Raw genomic sequence first — 25,026 nt, forward strand, 5'->3', positions numbered from 1 at the left:
TCAAGTCATCTGTCTAGAATATTTCCTTTGAGGGAAGTTCCCTTTAAAAACTTTTTTCTCTCACTCCCCCCACCCTTTTTTGTTAAATAAAAAGACTTCAAAGGTTAAATTGTTTTATTTTTCCCCTAATGGTATCCTGGAAAGAAGAGGCAGCCTTTTGAAATGCACGTCCCTTTGTAAATGCAAGGGGGAAAAAATGTGCGCAGTTGTTATCAGCTCCTGCCATCAAAATTCTTTAATTTAGAAAAATATTCAGCTGTCTGAAATTAGATTGCAAACTGTAGGGTTGAATATCCTGTGGGTGGTATTTCTTGGTGAAATAAAACAGCATGTAAGAACTGATAAATAACTCGGGATGGCAAAAATGCAGACAGGGCGAGTAGAAGGCATGCTGCACTGGGAGAGAAGAGGGTGTAGGTGGTGGGCAGGTGGAAGGGGAGAGCAATTGCCCACAGAGCAGCAACTCAGTGATTCCCATTGCAGACAGTTCAGCAAACTGAAGACTTTGCTGTAGGTGTCTAGAAGTGGATGTGCCCTTAAGCTTTCTCAACCAAGACACCAGCTTGTAGAAAAATATTAACCCCTTACACTCAGACCACTGTTTCAACTTTTCCCTCCAGTGACTGCTTGAAAAAGGTCATGTTATCCTTCAACCCAGAGTTCCTCAAGCTTGACACTATTGACATTTGGGGCTGGATAACTCTTTAGGGAGGGGGCCTGTGCTGTGCACTGTGGGGTTTTTATCAGCCTCTCTGACCTCTTTAACTCCAGAAGCACCCTCTCCAACCACCCCCCCCCACATCCAATGACAACCAAAAATGTCTCCAGACATTACTAAGTATCCTTTAAGAGACAGAATAACCCTGATTGAGAACCACCACTCTAGAATACATTGGACCACAAATTGCTGAGCAACACATAAATTGCCGAGAAATCCTAACCGGCAGATAGAAATCACTGCTATCTTTTTTTTTTTTTTTTCTACCCACCCAAGGAAGGAAAATAACCTTTAATTTCTAACCAGAAATAGACCATTCCTTCCATTCAAATCCCAGAATGATAACAAGGCACAGAGCTTAGCTCTGTAAGAAATACTGTAAACTGTAGCTGCACCTTTTGGTATGGAATAAGTGAACACGAGTCCATCACACCTGGCAATTTTTAGGGAGACACACAATTCCTTGAAGAGAAGGTAGGAGTCAGAACCCACTTCACTCACTTCACTGCTGGGGATGCCATGAAATAGGTTCCATCTGTGCGTCACCCCTACGATGGTGGGCCAGAATGTGGCTCTGTGAGACTAAATGGGAGACTCCACCATGGACACAGCAGGAGAATTAACCCCCTCTTTCACCTCCACATAGACCAGGCCACTCTCACCTTTGTGGCCCCATTGTGTTTGGCTCAACTGTCTATTATCCACGGGGCTGTTGACTGCCCTCCCGGCCCCTCCGCTGAAACCTGATCTCAAGACCCAGAGATTGTGTCTTGTGCTATTAACACAACGCCTAGTAGGCTCCTAATAGATAATTGATTAAGCCCTTACAAACTCACCATAGGTGAATTCAAATGGCCACAGGGTTTCTAATGTTTTATAAAATTACTTCCAATAATCACTACTCCGCAGCTGATATTTTCTTTTTTTAATTTTATTTATTTGTTGGACAGAGAGAGATAGAGCACAAGCAGGCAGAGCAGCAGGCAGAGAGAGAGGGGGAAGCAGGCTCCCTACCGAGCACAGAGCCCGATGCGGGGCTCGATCCCAGGACCCTGGGATCATGACCTGAGCCGAAGGCAGAGGCTTAACCCACTGAGCCACCCAGGTGCCCCGCAGCTGATATTTTCAAAAATATGATGGGAATTATAAAGGCAGATAACTTATTCCCCTCCATATATATTTTGTAACTACACACAAAACAAGGAAAATGGCTTCTAAACTGTATCTCTGTGCAAACCTAAAATGATTACCTAAAATACGTATGTATTCGTGACACACGTGCCTGCATGTGTACTGTGATCGTGCTGCATGACTTGTGAGGGTGACCTGTGTTTGAGAACCGTTCATTTGCTCTAATCCGTATGTGTTGAAATGTTATACTTCTGAATAACAAGAAGACAATGCAATGAATAACTACTTTTCTACGCAAGAAGAGACATTTTTGGAGCATCAAATAAATGTTCTTTGTAAAAATACACGTTTTTTTACTCCCATCTTACACTTAGTGACATCTCAGATAAACCCAGAGAAATAAAGTCCTAGACTGCTGGGAAATCCCTGTCACTTTGTTGGAAATCTCCAAAGCGAGGGCTCTGGTAAACCGTAAATATGACAGCTAATTTCAACAGCTACTGTCAACCGCTGTGCATGTTTCATTAACACAAGAAGCTGAGCTGGGAATCCGCAAGCCTGTGACTGAATTAATAAGCCTGGCTTCCTTTTATGATGAGCGCTCCTTTAGGGCATGCTAATAATGGGCCTCCTTGTTCTACTTCAGATGGAGAATGTCAGAACAACAGTTAGAGTAAGGCCGAAGATGTAAAATGGCCTATGGACTTGTAAGTTTTACAGCAAGCTCTTCGGTACATATTTGAATCTGGTTACTCAGCCGAAGCATTTCACGAAATCCATGGTCCAAGGGAGCCTTGCAGCTTCTCCAGTAGAGGTACTGGTCCTGCCCCATGGCCCCCTTCCCTCCCACCACCACCCGTGGGACCAGTGGGAAGAGTGATGGCGTCCCTTCCAAAAGTCCTCTGTGTTTTTAAAATGTCTCTTGGGGAGAGTGTTGGGGGTATTACTGCGAGAGCAGAAAAGCTCCGTTTGGGGCGCCTGGGTGGCTCAGTGGGTTAAGCCGCTGCCTTCGGCTCAGGTCATGATCTCAGGATCCTGGGATCGAGTCCCGCATCGGGCTCTCTGCTCAGCGGAGAGCCTGCTTCCCTTCCTCTCTCTCTGCCTGCCTCTCTTGTGATTTCTCTGTCAAATAAATAAAATCTTTAAAAAAAAAAAAAAGAAAAAAAAAAGAAAAGCTCCGTTTGGCCTTTCAGTGGCATCTCGAGGCCCGCTCTGAGTCATTAGAGCTTCCCTAGTCCCGGTGAGTGGTGAGTCAGTCATGGGACGCAAACCTCCTGCCCCACCACGTGAAACTGAAGCAAAACTGTCTGCAGGCAGGCCCCGGGAAGGCGTAGCTCTGACACAGAGTGCAGCGCAGAGTGCAGCGAGGTGGCGTGGCCTGAGAGCAGAGCACTCCAGAACTGCCCACTGCTTGAAAGGGTGAGGCTACATCTGGCAACACCCCTAAATCCTCTCGTAAAGTACGTTCACTGCAGGAAAAGTCAAGCTACCGACTCAAACCTCCGTGTTGCAAAAAGATTCATTGTACGATTTTTAAGGTTTTCTGACCCTCTCAGGACATTTAAAATGCAGCTGATCAAGCTGTGCAGGAAAGTTTCTTCCTTTGCTTCTCTTGTTTTTCATATCTTTTTCCTGGAAGTAAACACAGATTACTTGTTGAATAGGAAAAACAATAGAAGTAGCTTCAGAAAAACAATTTGATTTGCTGAAGTGGCATTTCCACATTCGTTTAATGAAAGAACTTTTATTCCTAGAGCCTTAGTGCAGGAACCAGCTTCCCTTGTGGAGCAGCTGGATGTTGGCCATGCCCAACTCAGCGGGCTCTCTGTGAGAGGCGAAAGCCAAGGTCAAGGGCAGGTGAGCAGTGGATCCCCAGGTCCGGCCACGATGAGAACAGGTCGACCTGGAACCTCAGACTCCTTCACCAAGAGTACACACTTAAAGGAAAGGGACAACAAGGTTGAACGTAAAAGACAGTTAATGCTAAATGGAGTTATTAGATTCTAGAATGTTTCTATGGATTATCTTTGGTTTCTTTGGATCTTCAGATATGTGTGACATCAAATGATAAGTAACAGGACTACCACCATCATGTTCATTACAGATACTTGCCTAGAATACCTGAAACCATGATAATTAAGCTTTTTCTTGGGAAAAAATTTCGATAAGGTGTTCACTTTTCTCTATTGTGTGACTGTGCCAAAACTGAGTCTGCCGCCGTATTATGTAGTACAAATCAATTCACCCACACCTCCAGCATCAGTTTTCATGGGGAAGAAAGCAATTAAGATTTCGAGCAGGTGCTGCTCTGACTATTAATTATAAACCCTGTGGAACACATTGAAATGTGCACTATAATTCTGAGAAACATCTCATTTTAAATTGGAAATGTTTCCTTACCTTTTAAGGGGACTGTCTTGAGCAAAAACAGGGTACAAATATTTTAATGTATGCAATAAAAATTTGAGATTTTCTGAAGCTTTCGTTATGAGGGCACTTGATTCTGTTAGATAATTCTAGGAATAAATAGAAGGTTGTGAATGCTTCTGACACGGCAAATTAAAATTTTGATATTTATAATAAAATAAATGCAGCCCAAGTTCAGGGAGAAGAGGTCTATATTGTTCATGGCTTATGTGGCTCTGGGGTGTTACCGCTGCCAGGGGTGCAGGAAACAACAGAATGAGAAGTTGGGGTACCACAGAATGGTTGGTGGGGCTGCTTTCCATCAGTCCATTAAAGGAGTAGTGAATGTGGGTGCTTTGGCTCAGAGAAACAGTTCACCGGCAGGGGGAACATGGAATGGCCAGGCCCAGAATACCAACTCTTTTTTTTTTTTTTTTTAAGATTTTATTTATTTATTTGACAGAGAGAGAACACAAGTAGGCTGAGAGACAGGCAGAGAGAGAGGGGAAGCAGGCTTCCCGCTAAGCAGAGAGCCCGATGCGGCACTCGATCCCAGGACCCTGAGATCATGACCTGAGCTGAAGGCAGAGGCTTAACCCACTGAGCCACCCAGGCGCCCCAGAATACCAACTCTTGATCTGTATAGCACCTTGAGAGCACACTCTGCTTCTCTCCCACTTTGCTAGAGAAGTCTTGTCAAAAAGGCATCCTACTCAAAAATAGGCAAGAGAGAGTCTCACTAGAAATGTGAACTCACATGGGAATTACCTAAAACATTAGGTAAATTAAACACTCTGAAGGAGACACCAAAACTTAAAAGCGAAAGAACTAAAATAAAACAGTTGATAGAGGAAAGAGATGAAAGCGCTTAAAAAACAATGTTATTATGATATCTTCATGGGGCTAAGGAGATCATACAGCCCTAAAACAAAATCAGGTTATGTGAATAATCCTCAGAGAAACTGAAAATGAGAACCATGATGATTAAAATAATAATTTCAGTAGATGGGCTAATGATAACAGAGACAAAGCCTAAAAACAACCTGCTGGAGAATGAAGCTAAGAAATTGAGAAGACAGTTCCAAAAAACAAAAAGAGAGAAAATGGAAAAATAAAATTAAAAGTACTAGTGAACGTTTAAAATTCTGTAACACTGGGGCGCCTGCATGGCTCAGTGGGTTAAGCCTCTGTCTTGGGCTCAAGTCATGATCTCAGGGTCCTGGGATTGAGCCCCGCATTGGGCTCTCTGCTCAGTGGGGAGCCTGCTTCCTCCTCTCCCTCTGCTTGCCTCTCTCCCCTCTCTCTCTCACCCTCTGTCAAATAAATAAATAAAATCTTAAAAAAAAAAAACAAAACTAACATCTATCCCAAGGAAGAGAATAGAACAAAGAAAGGGAAGAAAATAACCTGAAAAATGGTATGGGACTATTTCCTGGAATGGAACTATAATACCAGTTGGTTAGATTTTTTTTTCCTACTCTCAGAAATTAACTATGTCCGCAATTATCATAAAGTAAGTGGATAACATTCACCTGCTAAATCCTGTCAGACTAGGCAAAAAAACAAAACAAGATAATTCAACGACATGCTGCTTTATAAGAGATACAAACATGACACAGAAAGAAATCTTTGGGAAAAAAAATCTTCGAAAAAGATTTACAAAACAGATGGTAACAAAAAAACCTCAAGTGTGACAACATTATATCAGACAAAATAGAATTCAAAGCAAAAAGAAAAAAGCATTGAAGGAAACAAAGAGGATATATTTCAGAGTCTGAAAAGGTGCAATTATCTGGGAAATTATAACATGAATCCTAATGGAACCAGCAAATTGCCTGAGCTGCATAAAGCAAGAACTGGTACAAGTACAAAAAAATAAAATTCACAACCCTAAAGGGAGATTTAAAATTTTTTCCCACTAAATTGGATGAACAGTCACAGATGCATAGGATTCAAATGACACAATTAATAAACTTAATCTAGTATGCATATATTACTTATTACAAAATATTTATACTCACACAAACATTATGTGTGTGAATATAAAACATATACACAGACTTTGTAAACACACAGAACACAGAACATTCCCCAAACCATTTATGTATTAACAAAAAGAAAATCTTAACAAATTTTGAAATTTCTAATCAAGCAAAAGATAGACCACACTCATTGACTGTAATGCAATAAAATCAACATCAAAGAAACAGAAACAAACAAACAAAAAAGTCCCAGAACAATCCAACTGGAATTTTAAAAGCTCTAAAACCTTTCAAGTTAAAGAAAAAACCAAAATAGAAATTACTGGCTATTTAGAAATGAACTGCAGTAAGAAAAACACATCCGAACCTGCAGCATACAGGCGACGCTCAGAGGAAAACATAAAGACCCCAGTGGCCTTGGTGGAAGACAAGGCAAGATTCCTTCAGTTGTGAGCGTCTGAAACCCAGCTCAAACTGGCTTAAGCAAATGGAAAAACCTATTTGCTTATGTAATTAAAGAATCCAGGGGTAGACATCGAACTGAGGAAGGTCTAGGTGCTGGACAAATATCATCAATCTCTGTTTCATCCGGATTGCCATCACTCTCAGGTAGACTTCCCCCAGTGTGGCTGCAAAACCGTGGTCACCTGCAGTGCATGGTGTGTCCATTCTGAGCTCAACACTCCTGGGACTAACTCTCCACTGTGACCACTTTGAATGAGGAGTGTGTCTGTCCCACTCAAAACAGAAATCCTGAGTAGGGGTGGGTAGGAAAAACACCTAGTGCGATAGAAAAGACTGAAATAAACTAAGTTCGTAATTCAAGGACAAAAAAGATAACAAAGCAAACCCTAAGAAATAAAAGGGAAAAAGTTAAGTGATTAAGCAAAATATTATGAAATATGAAAAAGTAGCAGGATTGATGAGCAAAACAAAAAACTTACTGCTTTACAGCATAGACAAATCCTTGGCAAGTATGACCAAGAACAGGGTAAAAACACAAGGGTCAAGAAAGAACAGAACTCAAGAAATGGATTATAAAAGAACGCTTTGGGGAGACTTTGTTTTAAATTTAAAAAAAAATACAGGTGAAAGAGATGATTTTCCTGGAAGATAAAAAAAAAAATCAGTCAAAAGTTGTGCTTCTAGAACCTGACATGAAAACACACAGATACATGCACATTCACCGTAAAAGGAGCAAAGATATATATACCTTATAAATGCCACTGCGTTTGGAATTTTGACAAGTACATTCTACCAAACACAAACATATACCACCAATAATGTATTAATTATTCCAGAGCTTAGAAAAGTATAAGAGCCCTCTTAATTCATTTCATGATTTTGGCATGACTCTGATGGCAAAAACAGGCAAAGACAGCATGAGAAGATGATATGCAAATGTCACATATGAACAAAGGTGCCAACAAATTCTAAATAAAATATCTACTAATTGACTCCTGCAACTAATAAGAAAGCTCAACAAGACACACAGATTCAAGATACACACAAATATGGAGCGAACATTATATTCACTGGTAATAACCAATTGGAAGTTCCACTGAAGGACTCATATATTCAATAGAAACAAAAAACTGAAATGCTTAGGAATATCCTAAGAATAAGAAATAATAAGAAATATGCAAGACCCAAATGGAAAAATCTGTAAAATTTCCAGGAAGACATGTACTGAGAACTGAGTAAACAGAGATCATCCAAGTTCCTGTACAAGAAGAGGAAGGCCCATCAGCTCCCCCTTTAACTTCTGTGCTGCTTCTAAAACTGGCTGCCAAGAGATGAGGAAGACACCTCCTCACCCAGAGGGATGGTCTCAGCCCACATAATTTGAGGACTAGGGGGCCTGCTTGCTGGGGCTCTGAATAAGACTGCTGGGACAGGTTCTTCCGGCAAGTTCTCCTGAAGTACATCTTCTCCACTTCAATTTTCAATTCAATTCAAAATTCAATTTTGAATTGAAAACAATTCAAATTGCTTTCTCCCCTGGAAAGCAAAGCCACTCCCCTCACCGCCCCTGCTCCTGGGGTCCCTTCTCTTTTCCTTTTCTCAAGGACAGGTCTTTTATGACCCATTCCCCATTCTCAGATTCTCTGCTTTTCAACAGTTGCAGGCCAATTTTGGGGAAAAGAGATGTTTCAGAAGCTGCTTTCAGGGATAAAATGATTCTCTACTCTACTCCCTCGTGAGTCCTTCATCCTTCAACTAGTTCTGCCGATCAGTGACGAGCAGAGGTGGGAGGAGGGCTGAGGAACTCACTTACTCTGCGGAACTCTGTTCAAGGTGGTCAAGGCCACGTCTGGGCCTCTCCATCACAAGCATCCCCCAAACAGGTGTCAGGTACAAAGAGTGGAAGGACACACCTAGTTGCAGAGGCAACAAACACCTCTGTCCTCTTGGCCTTGGTCCCATTTGCTTGCCTTCATGTCCCAACCCCCATTCTGGCACTGGCCTGCCCATCAGCGAGAGAGGTGTCACCTGGAGCCAGAAGACGAGGAGCCACAGTCTGTCTGCATTTGGATAAGAATTCCTCGGCAGCTCCTAAATGGGCTGGCAGTTATACTTTATGGAGACTGTAATGCACTGGGGAGAAAGCTTGTAATACTCACTAGTCATCACTATCATAGTCACTATGTGTCTGCCCTTTCCCTTTGCTTCCCCACTAACCAACCCTTGTTCGTCCAAGTTTTCAGTTCCTCCTGTTTCTTACCTGCTTCCCACTCTTCCTGAGCTCCTTCTGCCGGTCTCACACCCACACTGCCCTTCCTGGTTTTTGTTTGTGTTCATTTTTTTTTTGTACTTACCCCTCCCTTTTTCCTGCATTGTGGTCTTAACTCAATTCACAGATTCTTGAATTGGAGCCAGTAAAGATGTTGTCTTTGGCTCATCCATTCTGCTTTCCTCGCCGCTAAGCCTTCTCTCCAGCCTCCTGCCCCGCTTCAGGCTCAGCATTTTCTGAGGCCAAAGCGTCAGCACAGGGAGAGGGCTGGACGGGAGGCACTGGGGTTGCAAACTCAAGTCCCCCCCCCCCCCCCAGGGTCCAGGCAGGTGACACTGGTTTGTGAATGGGCCAGATGGCACACTGGCAGGCGCATGCCCAAAGAAAGGGAGCAGCTGCTACTCAGCTCCCCTGATTGGTGCCAGGTGGGAGCGCGGGCCTGGAGCTGCCAGAGTGCTAGTTTTTAAGAAGCCAGAAATGTCTTTGTTATCTGCAACATCTCAGTGCCCAAACACTATACAATTCTTCAGCTAGGCCTGGAAACCTGCGGGAGGGAACGACTGGCTGTAGCTCAAACTTGTAGCTTGTTGAAGATCATTATCTCCCACCTGGGGAAGGGTGCTCGAAAAAAGCAGAGAGCAGATGGGAGTCCCACAGGAGGCCTGGATGCCCCCCCTCCTTTCTCTCTCAGGACTGACTCGAGGACCTACTGGTATCTGTTATCAGTCACAGTGTGTCAGGCCCCACAGCGAGCCCTTTACACGTGTTATCGCACGGAATCCTCGAAAGATCCGTGAAAGTGGCATTACAAGACATAGCGAATAAAAACACGCGATGCCATTAAATTTGGATTTTTGCGTGGGGTATTCTCATACCAAAAATTTAGTGTTCTGAAATTGTAATTTGGCTGGGCATCCTGTGTTTCATCTGGTGACTCTACGTGAGAGTGGAGAACTATCTTTATCTCATTTTGCAAAAGAGGCTCATCACTTCTGAGTTGCTAGAAGTTACCTAACGGGGGACGGTGGCATCAGGGTTCAAACCCAGACTAGTTCATTTCCTAAGCCCGCACGTAACCTCCACACTTGTGTTTCTTTCTCAGACCTCGGTTCACTGATGTCATGGGTCCAGGGGTTAGGGAAAAATCTCCAAACTAATTTTTTTTTAAGTTATCGACAGTCTTAAACACTTGCTAACTTAATTGTTAAACAGATTAAAAAGTTGGATCCCGATTTGAATAGACCAATTACAATAAAACATTCGTAAGACATTCTAGAAAATTTGAACACAGACTAGATATATAATTGCATTGAGAAATTAAATCTAATGATGGAATTGTAATTTAGCTTTTGGTGAAAAATAGTCTTTATCTTTTAGAAATGCATGTTGAAGTATTTACAAATGATATGTCTGGGGTTGGCTTCAAAATAATACATTATGAGATAAATGAAGAGTAGAAACAAGACTCACCAGGGGTGTCTTGGTGGCACAGTCAGTTGAGCATCTGACTCTCAGTTTCGGGTCAGGTCCTGATCTCAGGGTTGTAAGATCGAGCCCTGAGTCAGGCTCTGTGCTCACTGATATTCAGCACAGAGTTGCTTAAGATTCTCTCTCCCTCTGCCTCTCCCCTCCATGTGATCATGCTCTTTCTCTCTCAAATAGATAAATCTTTAAAAAAGGAAAGGAGAGGTGCCTGGGTGGCTCAATGGGTTAAAGCCTCTGCCTTCAGCTCAGGTCATGATCTCAGGGTCCTGGGATCGAGCCCTGCATCGGGCTCCCTGCTCAGCTTGGAGCCTGCTTCCCCCTCTCTCTCTGCCTGCCTCTCGGCCTACTTGTGATCTCTGTATATCTAATAAATAAATAAAATTTAAAAAATAAATAAATAAATAAGGAAAGGAAAGGAAGAAACAAGCCTGGCCATGAATTGATGGCTGTTGAATCTGGGTGGTGGATACACCTGGGCTCCTTATACCTCCTGTATCTCTGTGCTTTGTGTCTGTTTGAAAATTTACATAATGTGAACAAAAATTAGACCCTCTTTTCCAGCAACAATTGCAACTAAAAGATATTTTCTTGAAATAGACTAGTTTCTCACGTCAGCATTTATTAAACCAAAGTCCAAGTATTCTGTGGGATTCCTAAGAGTTGTATTTTCTTTGAAATAAGTGTATATAATTTTCAAATTTGAGAAATCCCAAATGCCACTTTATTGTTAAATATATACAAATGCAACAGAAACGCTTCCAGGATTTTAAGGCTATTGGAACTCTATTTATTTGAAGTTAAAATGGATAAGCCCCCCCCCTTTTTTTTAGAATTTTCACTGTGTGAGTGGGTGGCAAAACTTCCAGACTATGCAACCAGATAGCTGCACACACCTCTAACATATGACAGAGGAAATTCCAAGACTGCTCTTAGTTTTATACAATATGTTTGTGCTGGAAGTATCTACTGAGCTAGAATGGCAGGACAGGGAAATGGCCTCATGACTCAAAAATGTTGGGCCAAGTGATGGTGACTGCAGTGGGCCCCAACTTGTGTGTAGCCTCAGAGCTCGCTAATAGGAATGTGTCCTGCCCCTTGGCCGGCAGCATTACCACTGGCCGCCTTCCAAGCACATGCCTGGTCATCATCTCTCTGTGTGTTCTGGCCTTCAAAGGCAGAAACAAGTTTGTTCCTCCAAGAGCTTCCCATAACTGGGCATAATTAACAGTCGTGGGGAGAGGAAGAAGGAAGACAAGCAGAACAATCGCACACTATGAGAAAGCTGGGCAGAGAGGAAGCACTGAAAAGGGTTAAGTTGCAGTGGCCTGTCAGAAATTGCCCTCAGTTGGAATTTGGGAAAATTTGGGCCATAGATAAAAATGCTTCCCAGCTGTGTGCTTTGGGATAGTGATCACCCTATCGTCAGGGCACCAGACTCTGTCTGGGTGACTAGAGACCATGGATGGTCATCTTCATTGAAAGTTGTCTGGGTTCCAAGTGTACCACACAGATGTTGCCATGGTTCACAAGTAACATGATCTGAAAAATGTATTATAGAATTAATATTTACATTTGCACAGAAACAGCCAACAGGCAGGCCCAAGACACTCTTGTCATTCACTGCTTATTAGTTTAAACTCCATGTGTCAGAACTTCACCTCCAAGGCTGCAAAGCTTCATGGCTTCCTCAGGTGAAGGACTAGCTACCATGCTGAGTTTATACCATCTAAGGACATAGCAATGTTGAGATAACCAGTCTGGAAGACCCATGATTATCTTTTCTCGTGGAGGTGTGCCCAGTAGAATCACTGTCAGCGTGAAGGGTTCACTACTCAAGCTATATCCTGTAACTCAGCTGGGATCCTATCAGAGACACTGAGGAAACAATTTTGTATCTGTTTAAGTCCCTTATAATATTGAGTGGCAGAGGGGATGTATTTCCTTAAGACTTTTTTTTAAAAAAAAAAAAACCTCAGCTTTTGGATTGGAGAGCTCAGTTTCTTTTTTACTCTCCCCCTTTAAGCATATGAACAATTTTTAGAAGCCTAATCAGGTTGTTAGGTAGCAAAGCAATTTCAGTGCACAAAAAGATAATTAATCTGCAAAAATAGTGAGGTGGAACACCTGAGAGGAAAAAAATGATCTCAGCTGACCAGGCAAAGGGAGTTGGCATATGCCAGATACTGTGTGTGATCCAAGGTCTGTATTATGCGTCTTAAGTGCTTTGTTAGTTTGCCCATGCAAGGGACTTTTAGTGCAAAGCGTAAGATAGCCTTGGGTGGCAAGGCTAGGCACTTGGAGGAGGGAGCTGGCCGGGAGCTGCCTGGCAAGGATCTGAGATCATGAGATTAGCAAATTTCCGGAAGGGATCTGCAGTAACAGTCAGGTCAGCCTGACAGCCTCGCTCCTGCCAGTTTTTCTGCCATGGATGCATCTGTGAGGGGGCCAAAGGCTGTAGGCTTTCATTCGGCAGCAACTCAGGGAGGCAGGCAGAAAGAGAAGTCCAAATGGGCATGCCAAGGAGCCCCCAACCAGGCAAGGGGAGAGGTGCATGGAATAAATGAGCTTCTGGGGATTTGAATCTAATGGGAAGGAACAGGCAGGAGGTGGGACCCTATGACATAAGGAGTTCACTCCATTGTGACAACAGGGCCACCATGACCATCTGGGCATGGAGGTCAGCTGCTGCTTGCTGGGTGTGGGGAATTGAGAGGCAGCAGGAATGTGATGATACTCACAGAGAGGCAGGGCTTGCTGTGAAGACCTCTGAGCCACTGGACAGAGCAGAGAGATGGACTCTACCAGAGCTTGGGTCTGCAGGTAATGAAGTTGGTGTGGTCTCTTAGCTGGAAGTTCAGAAGGACAACATGGTCTTCTGTGCAAGATTCAAAGACAGGCTCTCCTGTTAGAAAAGGACCTGCCATGGTCCACAGCGGTGCTTCTTAAGCTGTAACGTGTACAGGAGTCACACCAGGATCTTGTGAAAATGTGTACCCCGATTCCACAGCTCTGGGGCAGGCCTGAGAGTCTGCATTCCTAACAAGTTCCCTGATGATGATGTTGTCCTTGAAAGCAAAGTTCTCTGACCAAAATGCCAAAATCTAGACTCCTCCCAAGGAAGAGTTTTGAGCTGAAGAGAAGTCAAAGATAGTAAGCCAGTTTTACCTTGGGTCTGAGTGTGACCACGATTGGATTAAATAATTCTTTTTAGCAGGTTAAGAATTGTTGCTAAGGGTAAGAAATTGTGCTGAGGAGCTTGTATTTCTTTAACATTTGCTCTAATGGCAATCAGATTGTAAATATAAAATTGTTGTGTCCGTGCTTAGTTCATTTAGAAAGGGATTCAATTCTTAAACTGGCACATGGCAGCTGTTGAGTAAGTATTTATACTTAATGAATAAATAAGCAGACAAACAAGTGAAATGCCTTGTGCATTCAGATTTAGCCCTGCTAATAGAAAATACTTTCTTTCAGTTTGAAATGCCATAACCTATAGCTTCTTGGGATCTCCCTTAGCCTCTCCCTTCCACTGTGGTCTCATTTAAGGGAGAAGCAAGAAGAGGGTGTCTAGCACCTCCGTGGGGTGGTGTCAGACTATAGCCTTCTGCCTCAATCAGGGGCCTTTGCCTCGGGAGCTGTGAGTCCTTCCAGCTCTCCCGTATACCCTGTGTCTTGCGTCCCTGGACAGAGAAGCCAGGCTGGGCTCCATCTTGAGGAGGATGCTGCCTTCTTCCTTTCAGCCTCCCTTTCGTTCCCTCCCACCGACTTCCTCCTTCCTCTTAACCCTTACCCATCTCTGACATTCTGCCTATTTACCTCTCTGTTGTCTGTCTTGACCCCCTAGGGCCTGAGCTCCACGAGGCAGGGACTTTATTTTGTCTTTTGTATCCCCAGCCCCAAGAGGAGTACCTGACATCTGCAGGTGCTGGAGAAATCTTTGTCGAATGAATGAATTGGGGAGAGAGTGCAGTGGACTAACCACGAGTGTCTGATCTTTTCTTCCCTTAAAATGAGTCTGAGGTGACTTCTCAGTCCCTGTTAAATAAATTCATTCTGTGCCCAATATTCCCCACCAGTGTATCAGTCTTGCTCAGACTTATCTAAATGCTCCCTGTGGAACCTCCTGCTGGACCAAATCCTCTCCTTCAACTCCACCCCCCTCTGATCTCCCCTAGTGATGAGGAGCCCCTTCGATTTCTCCTTTATCTCTCTGGCCCAGATAGATAGATAGATCGGTTGATAGAAAAACTTTGATTTCTAGTATCTTCTATTGTTTATTTATTTATTTTTAGATTTTATTTATTTGACAAAGAGAGACACAGTGAAAGCAAACAAGCTCTCTCAAGCGAGTGGGAGAAGGGGAAGCTGACTCCCTGCTGAGCAGGGAGCCTAACGTACCCTGGGATCATGACCTGAGCCGAAGGCAGACTTTTAACAACTGAGCCACCCAGGCACCCCTCTCATTTAAAAAAAAAAAAAAAAAACAAAAAAAAAACCAAATAGTAAAAAAGAGGGAGTATATGGTCTGGGGTAAGCATTTTTGAAATATATTTTTCTGAATAAATACAATAGAAATATGCCAGACTGAAGTAAATGAAAACAGTGCAATATTCATCCAGAGAAACCACTATTTTATTTTCAAGATAAATTATTATTTTATGACTAGGTTTTAGAACCTTCTCATTCTTTGATTCCCTCGGTTTTGTTTGCTGAGATTCTGTACAGTTCAATCTCCTGTTGCTCTCTAGAGATGATGACTTCAGGGGCCCCATACCATGTGTGAGACCACCTTGTGCCTTCCTACAGTTTCCAGTGTGTGCACACCAAATGTGGAGACATTTCCACATGGCTATGTAAAAATCCGGATCTATAAGACCTGAAAGTTGATGACTTGTATATAATTTTATAGTTTTTGAAAATGATAAAATTCCTGAAATATGTAACTGCTCCTCTCACTCTCCTCCTTCTGTCCCCTGCCCCTGACCCAGCCAATGTTTAGGCTTGGGAATGTGCCCTCACAGAATCCCTAGTTATATTTACTTAAAAATATACATCTATTACCTTGGGAATTGGGTTGGGGAAGAAAAAAAAATCTTCAAATAACTTCCCCCAAAAGAGCAAAATTCATGCTGAACTTTTTGTCAGCTGGATCTCCTGCCCAGCAGAGCGGCTGTGGAGCTGACTTTAGTCTCGGCGTCTAAGTGCGTGAGCAGATGTGGTGGGAGCAGGGAGAGGCCACTGCGACAAAGAAGGAAGGAGATCATCAGGGAGATAGCAACTCTGCACACCCAGGGGCAGTTGAAGAGCTTCCCGTGTATTTGCTGACTTCTTGGAGGTGTCCTGGGGTCAATGGCAGCAGCAGTATCTGTGTATCAACTTGGTTTCTTTGCACATGGATCCCTCTTGATATTGCTAGACCCTTCACAGAGGCCATGTCACAGTGCTGGCTGCCATGGTGTGGGGGTGTGGGGCTCAGAGCACCGTCTGCTGCCACCTTCATAATTGGAAGACTGAAGTCGGATGAACACAGGCCTTCTTTGACCACGAATCAAGTAGGCCAAGAGGTCCAAATTAGCAAGAGATGTTAGAAATTCAAAATTCAGGGCACCTGGGTGGCTCAGTGGATTAAAGCCTTTGCCTTCGGCTCAGGTCATGATCCCAACGTCCTGGGATCGAGCCCTGCATCGGGCTGTCTGCTCCGCATGGAGCCTGCTTCCTCCTCTCTCTCTGCCTAGTTGTGATTTCTCTCTGTCAAATAAATAAAATATTAAAAAAAAAAAGTCAAAATTCAGCTAAGCCCATGAGCAAGTCCCATGGTCCTCTGCCAAAATACTTTGAATGAGTAACATAAAATTGTTATATTTTTAAAAAGGAAGAAAAAGGGGAAATTTTGTGAAATGCATTTTTCCCCTCTTTGGTAAGAGATGGTGCAGTTTTCATCCTTCTAAATGTTCAAGCCTAAGTTGATTGTTCCCAAGCAATGGAAACATTTGCTTTAGAATCTGTTGTGACTAGAATTCAAATGCTTTGAAACTGTGGACTAGGCCCAAGGCTCCCAGGCCTGGGTGTGCATTGCAGCAGCCTGAGAATCAGAATCTCAGGCTCAGACTGGCCTCAGCCAGGGCTCTTCTGAGTGGGCACAGGGACACTGGGGGTGTACTAGAGAATGCACTACGGGGGAAGAGGGAAAAATTAGAATTCTATTTTTATATATTTCATTCCATTTTTAAAAATAATATTTATTGGGCTGCCTGGGTGGCTCAGTTGGTTAAGTATCTGTCTTCATTTCAGGTCATGATCCCAGAGTGCTGGGATGGAGCCCTGCATCAGGATCCCTGCTCAGCGGGGAGTCTGCTTCTCCCTCTCCCTCTGCCTCCTCCCACTTGTGCTTGCTCTCTGTCTCTCTCTCTCCCTGTCAGATAAATAAAATCTAAAATATAGATATATATTAATTATCTTCAAAATAGTATGTTTATATATGTATAATGTATTTAAAGTATACATAATATCACTTATTTGTATGTTTACAGGGTACACTAGCCTATTTTATGTATAAGGAAATGGATATTCATCTTTTGGGGCTCATGCTCGAAAACTTTTACACAGGGGACCATGACTAAAATTTTGAAGGCCACGAACCTAGATCACTGGAGCAGCTGTCAAATGGTCTGCCTGGTGGTGCGTTTCTCATCCTTATTCCTCTTGTTTGTCATCTGACCACATCATACGCCTCAGTGGCTTCCCACCCTCAGGACAGTCACGTCTCGTGCACCCATCTCAGCTGTGCAGCAGCTTCTTCCCTCCCTCCAGCTTCCCTGCTCTCCAGCACCCTCACTCTGCCCCAGTGTCCAGCCATTCAGGACGAATCCTGCACCCCAGACCCCTGTGTTGGTGGTCTTTCCCAGGCCTTTTCCCACACTGTTCCTTTCCCTAGAACATTCTCTTCTTTCCAACCTAACTTGGTTAACTTCTATGCAACCTTGAGAGCTCAGTTTAGCTGTTACTGGCTTGCACCCAAACACGGGGCCAAGGGGCCTCCCCAGGTGTTCTCAGAGCCACCAATGCTTCCCACCATAAGGGGCAGTCATAACGCAGTCTAACTCCCTGTTTACCCTAGTGTACTGTAAACCCTTGGAGGGCAGGTTTGTCTGGCTTATCATTGTAATTCTGGTGCCTGGTATATAATAGATACGTCAAATGTAAGTGGAAACCATTCCATTGTTATTTTTCTAAACAATACAAGTGGGTATTGTATTGATGTTTATTCCCCTCTTCTCCATCTTTTATGGTTTAATAAGAAGACAAGAGAATTCACAGTCTCCATATTACCCAATGCACAGTCCCAGGAGATTAAATTGTATGATCGAGATATAAAATAAGGGATGTATGAATGATTCTCTTACCCAGGCCACCAGACCTCATCAGAAGACATTTGGCCATTGGAAGGAATAAAAGAAAGAGAAAGAAAAGTAGCGAAGGAGGAAGCATTTTCATCTACTTGGAAGTGAAGATTAAAATACGCCCTGTTCTCTTCGCGATCTCAAGCACTAAGTAGAAGTTGTTATTACTCTGTAAGGCCACACTGTACAATCTTCACCACACAGCCCTCACTACAGAAAGGTCATTTTAAAAAGATGCATGATGGGATCACTTTCCTGCCAACATCAGTGTAGAAGAACACAAAATAGACAGCCGCCGTGTCCACCCAGAGTGGAGACTATAGCTCTCATCCAAGGCATTGCCATGAGTCTCTAGTTTATATGGGAGACTGGGGCAGAGGTTATCAAGTGACATAAATAAAACATCACACTACAAACCCAGCTAATCCCAGAATACCATTCTTTCCATGGTTTCCTGACATTAGAAATAGGCATCCAGATTCCCCTAAATAAGTTCACACAGGCTTACATCCACAGTCTGAGATCAGCCTCTACGCAGGACTGTAAGCTCTGTGCTCCAACTCTGCCACTGCCTGAAGGAGCAGAGGCTCTGTGGTCTCCATACCACTTGGTGACGTGTCTGGGCCACAGCAGTAACACTGATTGCCCATCCATCTCCTCAAGGACGCCTCGCTTCTCATTCCTGTTTAATGAAATCACTGCTCTAAGTTCAAGTATGGCATCCCTGTGATCATCAGCTCATCTCATCCCCATACTGTTTCCCCATTCTGAACCAAACTCCACCCAGACCCAACCCTCCAGATCCTTCCATATGTCTCCCAGAGTCCCAGAAACCCCGCCATATCTTCAACCACATTGTTGAACTTGCTCTTTAACTTTTGGCCTTCTCAGAAAGCCAACTACCCGTGGGGACTCCGCAAATGCCACGTTCTCTGGTGGCCAGTGCAAATGCAGGCCATCACTCTCCCACCAACATACTCACACACACACACACACACACACACACACACAACCCTGCGAACAGCAGGGGGGCTCAGAAGAGGCTTCCCAGTTCGGAAGGGCTATCTATCCAAGCTGCATGTTGTCAGGCAGGATTGCTTACAGATTTTGCAAGGCCCAGAACAAATAAAAATTTGTGTTCTTTTGGTCAGAAATTATTAAGAATTTCAAGATGATGACAGCAGAATATTAAACCAAGTAGGTGGCCCTTCTGAGTACAGGACCTGTGTGACTGCATGTGTCAAATGCCTGTGAAGGCGGCCTGCCATCAGCGTCCCTAGGACTTGGATAAGAGATGTAGATAAGCATGATTCTGGGAACTACACAACCTAAGATTTGAAAAGGAGAAAGACCCTCACTTGTCCAGGACTTGTTTAAGAGAGGCAATATATTATCTTCTCTGTTTAAAGGATTTTCTGGGGCTCAGAGGAGTGAAATTCCCCTGTCTCAGCAAAAGTCAGTACCACTAGGGTATTAGAGCCACGCTTCCACCAGGGCAAAATGGTCCTCAAGGACGGGACATTGGTATTCGTTCTCTCTGTTTCTTGTGATCTGCAGATGTAGGGGAGGAAATGAAGCTAAGCCAGCACGTGCTGCTGCAGCCTGCCCTCTTCTACGGGGCCCATCCAGGTGAGCCTCTCACTAGGCACTACAGAAACGGTAGCTGCTGGGAGGATCTCCCCAGGCATTAGTGAGACTGGCCGAGTTTGCCTGCAGCAGAAGAGTCAGCAGCATTTGCTTTTGCTCACTTGCTGTCCTCTCTCCATTACACTGATCCTCGCTAGCCCTCTGAGTCTTTGGACCTCAAAGGAGCCCTTCATGGTGGACCTCTGGCATCTGCGGGTTGGTGGTGGGAGACACATCCATGCTGCTAGAAACCTTCCAGCTCCCATCCTGCTACGGAGGCGGCCATGCCTGGCCTGTACCTGCCGCCATACCCTGCCTGCAGACAGAACACCAGCTAGCTCCTTGGAAGACTTGCCTGGGACTTGTGAACATGCCTGGTGTCGGCTGAATAAGACCAGCTGGCGTGAAGGAAACAAGCCAGGACACATCACTGGAAAGGCTGGGGTAGAGCTCGACAAAGTTCTACTAGGTAAGTCAGGCCACCCTTCCTCTTTCGGCACAACTTAAATCTCTCCAAAACAAAAACAAAAACAAAAGCAGCCACTGACATGACTGCCATGAGTCGGAGCAGACGGATGCGTGTTTCCATGTGAGGAATGCAAGTTTCTGTGGGGTGTCAAGCAGGATGAGGGCATGCTGTGGCCTCGGTTTCATTTGAAGGAAACCTATGAGCTTTGCGCTTCAGGCGTGTGTGGCTGTGTGTTTAAAGTTACTGTCACACCCAGAAGTGAATGCCAGGAAAGAAACTTCACATTTTCCACGCCCTGAGGCTTCTTTGCCTCCAGATCATCCCTTACTTGCCGTCTCTGTCCTTGCCAAGGAAAGCCAGCACCTTCCATAGCTGTTGGTCCAGGACAGAAGCAGACCTGTGGCAGATGTTTGCTGAATGGGTGAATGAACGAATGAACAAACAAATGAATGAACTCACTTCCACCAGGGGGAAACAGATGAAACTGTCGTCTGTCAAAAGCAGGTTGGATCATTGACTATGAGAAAGCTCAACTTTCTGCAAGTGCTGACTAGCATGCTCCCATTTTTGCATGGTAATAGACTTCTGTAGCCTATGATGTCGGGTATACATTTAAAAGGAGGAATGCTTTAATTAACATATCTATCTATTTTATTATTAATGATATAATGTGTGCAATGCCTTGGGATTCACGAAGATGAAAGCGAGCAATTTAAATGTGGGCTATTATTATGTTTCTTATAATTACAGTGTATGTATACAACAGTTCATTGTGAGCACCCATCAAACAAAGCACCCCATGAAGCTGCTGCAACAAAAGGCAGTGGTCAGAAGGGTTCAACAAGGCCAGAGGATACCATTTTTAAGCAATTTGGGTTGGTTGTTTATGGGAACACGTTGGGATGATTCAGGAGCTTCAAATTCCATTGGCCTGGCCTTGAACATCAATTAATTTTTAATATATTTAAAGAATAAAACACAGCTCCTCCTAAACTTCCCAGAATAGTCATTGCACTTTCTGAGGCAGTGAGCACCCATAGCATGAGAAAGATCTCCAACCTTATGAGTAGCCTGAGTCATTCAGAGCTGGGGGATGGGGGTGGAGGTGGGCGCAGTGGGAGCTTAGGAGTTGGGAAAACAGGACTTTCTCATTTCTTACACTTCTATGGACCCATCTTTCATTGACTCAACATGAATTTTTAATGAAACCGGTATGTCCCCCAATTAGGCAAAAATTGGTTTGGTAGAACAGAAAATTCTTAGCCTTTTTCTATGTAAAGCACAGGTATTCAGATAGTACATTAACAATGTTGCCGTGGTATTAAAATTCATGAGGGAGGAAAATTCGGAAATAAATATCTAAGAAGTTTCCTTAGGGGAGAGAAAAATGAAGAGAAAGTTTGAGAAACACTGCTCTTGATCTCTAAGAAGAGTTTAACTGATATTAGACATGCGAGTTCTCCATTACATGGGAGGCAAGCTTCAGGCAGATCACGGAACCCTGGGAAGAGGCAGGTCTTCCCAGGGAACCATCACGGCATTATCTAATGGAAACCTGGCATTCCACAACTATGGATTTTCTCTTGTGACCTAAATTTTGAATCCTTGCCAAAGTGTGAATATCTCTGAATGAGGTAATACTTTTAATTTTATCATCCACTTACATCTTGGCATAAGGATCTATCAATTCCTTTTCTGACATCAGCTTAAGTAGGAGGAGAAGAGACTATGAGGACAGGAAGGGGGCACGACCAGGGAAGGGGGTATACAAAAAGAAAGGTCAAAAATATGATGGGGCCGGGGCACCTGGATGGCTCAGTGGTTTAAGCCGCTGCCTTCGGCTCAGGTCATGATCTCAGGGTCCTGGGATAGAGTCCCGTATCAGGCTCTCTGCTCGGCAGGGAGCCTGCTTCCCTCTCACTCTCTCTGTCTACTTGTGATCTCTCTCTCTGTCAAATAAATAAATAAAATCTTAAAAAAATATATGATAGGGCCAATTCAAGAGTTCCATCTAGTCTCTGTGTTATGAAATATATTTATTTTCTAGAATTCTATTTGACTTTTTAATGATTTCAGTCTGCTGAGGTACCCAACAAAAAATCCTCATCAATTCAGGGTCTGTCCATTTCCCAGAACTGGGCATGGGTTCCATGGCAACTGCATAGAGTCAGGGCAAGGGTGATGGTGGGTCATGCTGTGACAGGTCTTTAGCATCATCTCTCATCTCCTCTGGGCTTGGTCATGCCCATCCACACAGTACCCTGCCAGGCCCTTCAGGTCTGCTCTGCCTCCAAGCTGGGAACTTGATGAGATGCTCTAGACCCTCAGGCCCAGGTACACCCTGTTCTCTTGGTCTTGCCTCCTTGGTGTGATTCTATCCGGATGCGGGCACAGATCTTGTCTAATCCTCAGTCTCCCCCCAAAGCTATCTGGGGTTTTCACCTTTACCCCTCACCCCCCACCTGTGGGAGGCCCCATTTCTCAGAGGCAGGAACAAGGGGTGTCGATGCCACCAGCACCTGAGCTCCCATTGCCTTTGCCCCACCTTTCTTCAGGGACGCTTGCCAAGTTTCCGGGCTGAGGAGCTCCATCAACAAAGATTCTTCCAAGTTCATGGCTTGGGCACATCTGTCCTCTCTGGCTCCCCGAAGGCCTTGGCTTCTGTGATTCAAAAGCCCTGAATGGACTCCTCTTTGCTCTGCTCTCTGCTCTGTCACACCTGCCCCAAGGCAACATGTGCAGACATGCCAAGCTGACTGGACAGAGACGGGCCAAGAGGAAGAAAGAAATGCCAAGGGAACGAAAACCAGTTAATATTTCAAAATATTTTATCACTCTTTAAAAAAAAAAATTATTTCACAGTTTGGAAGTTGATCCACTACCCCAGCCCTGGTTTTGTTGACTTCCATTCTAGACTGTTTTCAGAGAAATTGCTGTGAATTTTAGTTATACAAGTGTGTCCTTCGTGTCACAAACCAAGAGGCTTCTCCTTTTTGATCAGATTGTCATGTATTTCAGCTGGGATAGATTAATAAAATTGTGAGTTTAGCTCCCAAGGTGAGATTGATTTAAAAAATCATCTTGATGACTAAGGCATAACAATTTTAAAAGTCTGTGATTATTTGGGTATGAAATAAATGTTGTTGAAATGAATTATTTCAGGTCTGATAAGAACCAGGTAACTTTAGGGGCCCCTGGGTGGCTCAATTCATTAAGTGTCTGCCTTCGGCTCAGGTCATGATCCCAGGGTCCTGGGATCGAGCACCACATCAGGCTCCTGGGATCGAGCACCACATCAGGCTCCGTGCTCACTGGGGAGCTTGCTTCTCCCTCTCCTGCTGCTCTGCCTGCTTGTGCTCTCTCACTCTCTCTGTCAAAAAAATAATAAAATTAAAAAAAAAAAAAAGAACCAGCTAACTTTAGATATTGCTTTGAAGTGAAAATAGGTTAAAAAGAATTACAAAGCCTTTCTAATATAGTTCAGATAGAAAGTGTGTTGATCATTCTGTCCCCCAAAAGAAGCTACTGATATTGTGTGGGGGTGACTGGAAACCAAGGGTAGAGTCTGTAAGTACAGTAGCTACAGAACCCAAGTTTGCAACAGTAATAAGCTAAATACTTCGGCTTCGCTCTACTGAGCCTGTGGGGGTGCTCATCATGCTGGGGATGTTGTCATCACAGGAGAAATCAGACTTTCATACAGGGGACTGTCAACTTACTTGGTGAACTTGTTTCTTCCTCAAGTGATACTTATGATATGAGGTGGGGTGGGTGTTGCCTTATTCTTTTTTTTTTTTTTTTTAAGTTGTAATTTGAGAGAGACAGAGCAAGGGGAGGGACAGAGGGAGAGAGACAGAGAGAGAGAGAGCATCCTCAAGCCAACTTCCCACTGAATGTAGATCCTGTCTCGGGGCTTGATCCTAGGACCTTGAGATCATGACCTGAACCAAAATCAAGAAGTTGGACACTTAACTGACTGAGCCACCAAGGTGTCCTGGGGGAGAGGGTGCCTTATTCTTGTGTTTTCTACCGTCTGATTATCTCATATTTACAATCCATATATGTTCCTGAGGAAAAGCTCAAAGTGTCTTATTCCTTCCTTAGAGATATTGCTGGGGAAGCCATGATGGGAAGAGTGATGAACGTCAATTTAAAAAGCATTAAACATTGAGACACAGTGAGATTTCTTTTCTGGTCATGGTGTGAATCACAGAAATACTTTTTTGGGGAGGTTGCTTTTTATTCTCACTCCTGAATCCCACAATCCCAATAAATGTAGAGCTTTTCCAATTTTTTTTTTCCCCGTCTTAAAGCTTAACTGGCTACCAAAGCAAACAAAACAAAAAACAAGCCTAAAAAACAAACAAAAAACAATGAAACAACAGCAACAACAAAACCCAGAAAAACTACCCATTTACCTGCCAAATGATTTTCAAAGTTTAACTTCCAAAATATTTTGTGAAGTTCACTCTTCTTTGCATTAAGATGGGATGACAATGCAGTGCTTGGAAAGGCTGACAAAAACAAGTATGTCATCCCAAGTTACAGAGAAAACAAAGACACCAGAGAATCCTCACCAAGTTTTAACATGTGGAGACAGCAATGCACTGAACCAGATCGTTGGAGGCTAAATCCAGGGGAATAAAGCAATGGAACCAGCTCATTTCCATGCGACAAACCAGCCCTGGGAACTCAGATAAGGCCTTAGCTTCATAAATGCTACAAATCTGTTTTCCGTTTTCCTGAAAGTCTTGGCAATGATTCAAAGCCAACCCATGAAACAGACAGGAGGCCTGTTTCTGGCCAAAGTCTGTGACCGCGGAGGCTTTTTCTCCAGGCAATGTGAACAATAAACGTCTTCTTTCTGGGTGGTGACCGAGTTCTCCCACAGAGCTACCCACATTGTAAGTCAAAATAATTTCTAGTAACTAGAAGCTAGCTTCAAGACAACTCTACTAGCCGGCATAATAATAATAATAGCTAACATTTATTGAGTGCTTATTACATGCTAAGCACTGTTCTTGGCATTTTACATGATGGCCTCCCCTGTGATTTGCCATGATCCTGGTTATTAT

Source organism: Meles meles, chromosome 2 (assembly GCF_922984935.1).
Source record: "Meles meles chromosome 2, mMelMel3.1 paternal haplotype, whole genome shotgun sequence".
NCBI classification, from domain to species: Eukaryota; Metazoa; Chordata; class Mammalia; order Carnivora; family Mustelidae; genus Meles; species Meles meles.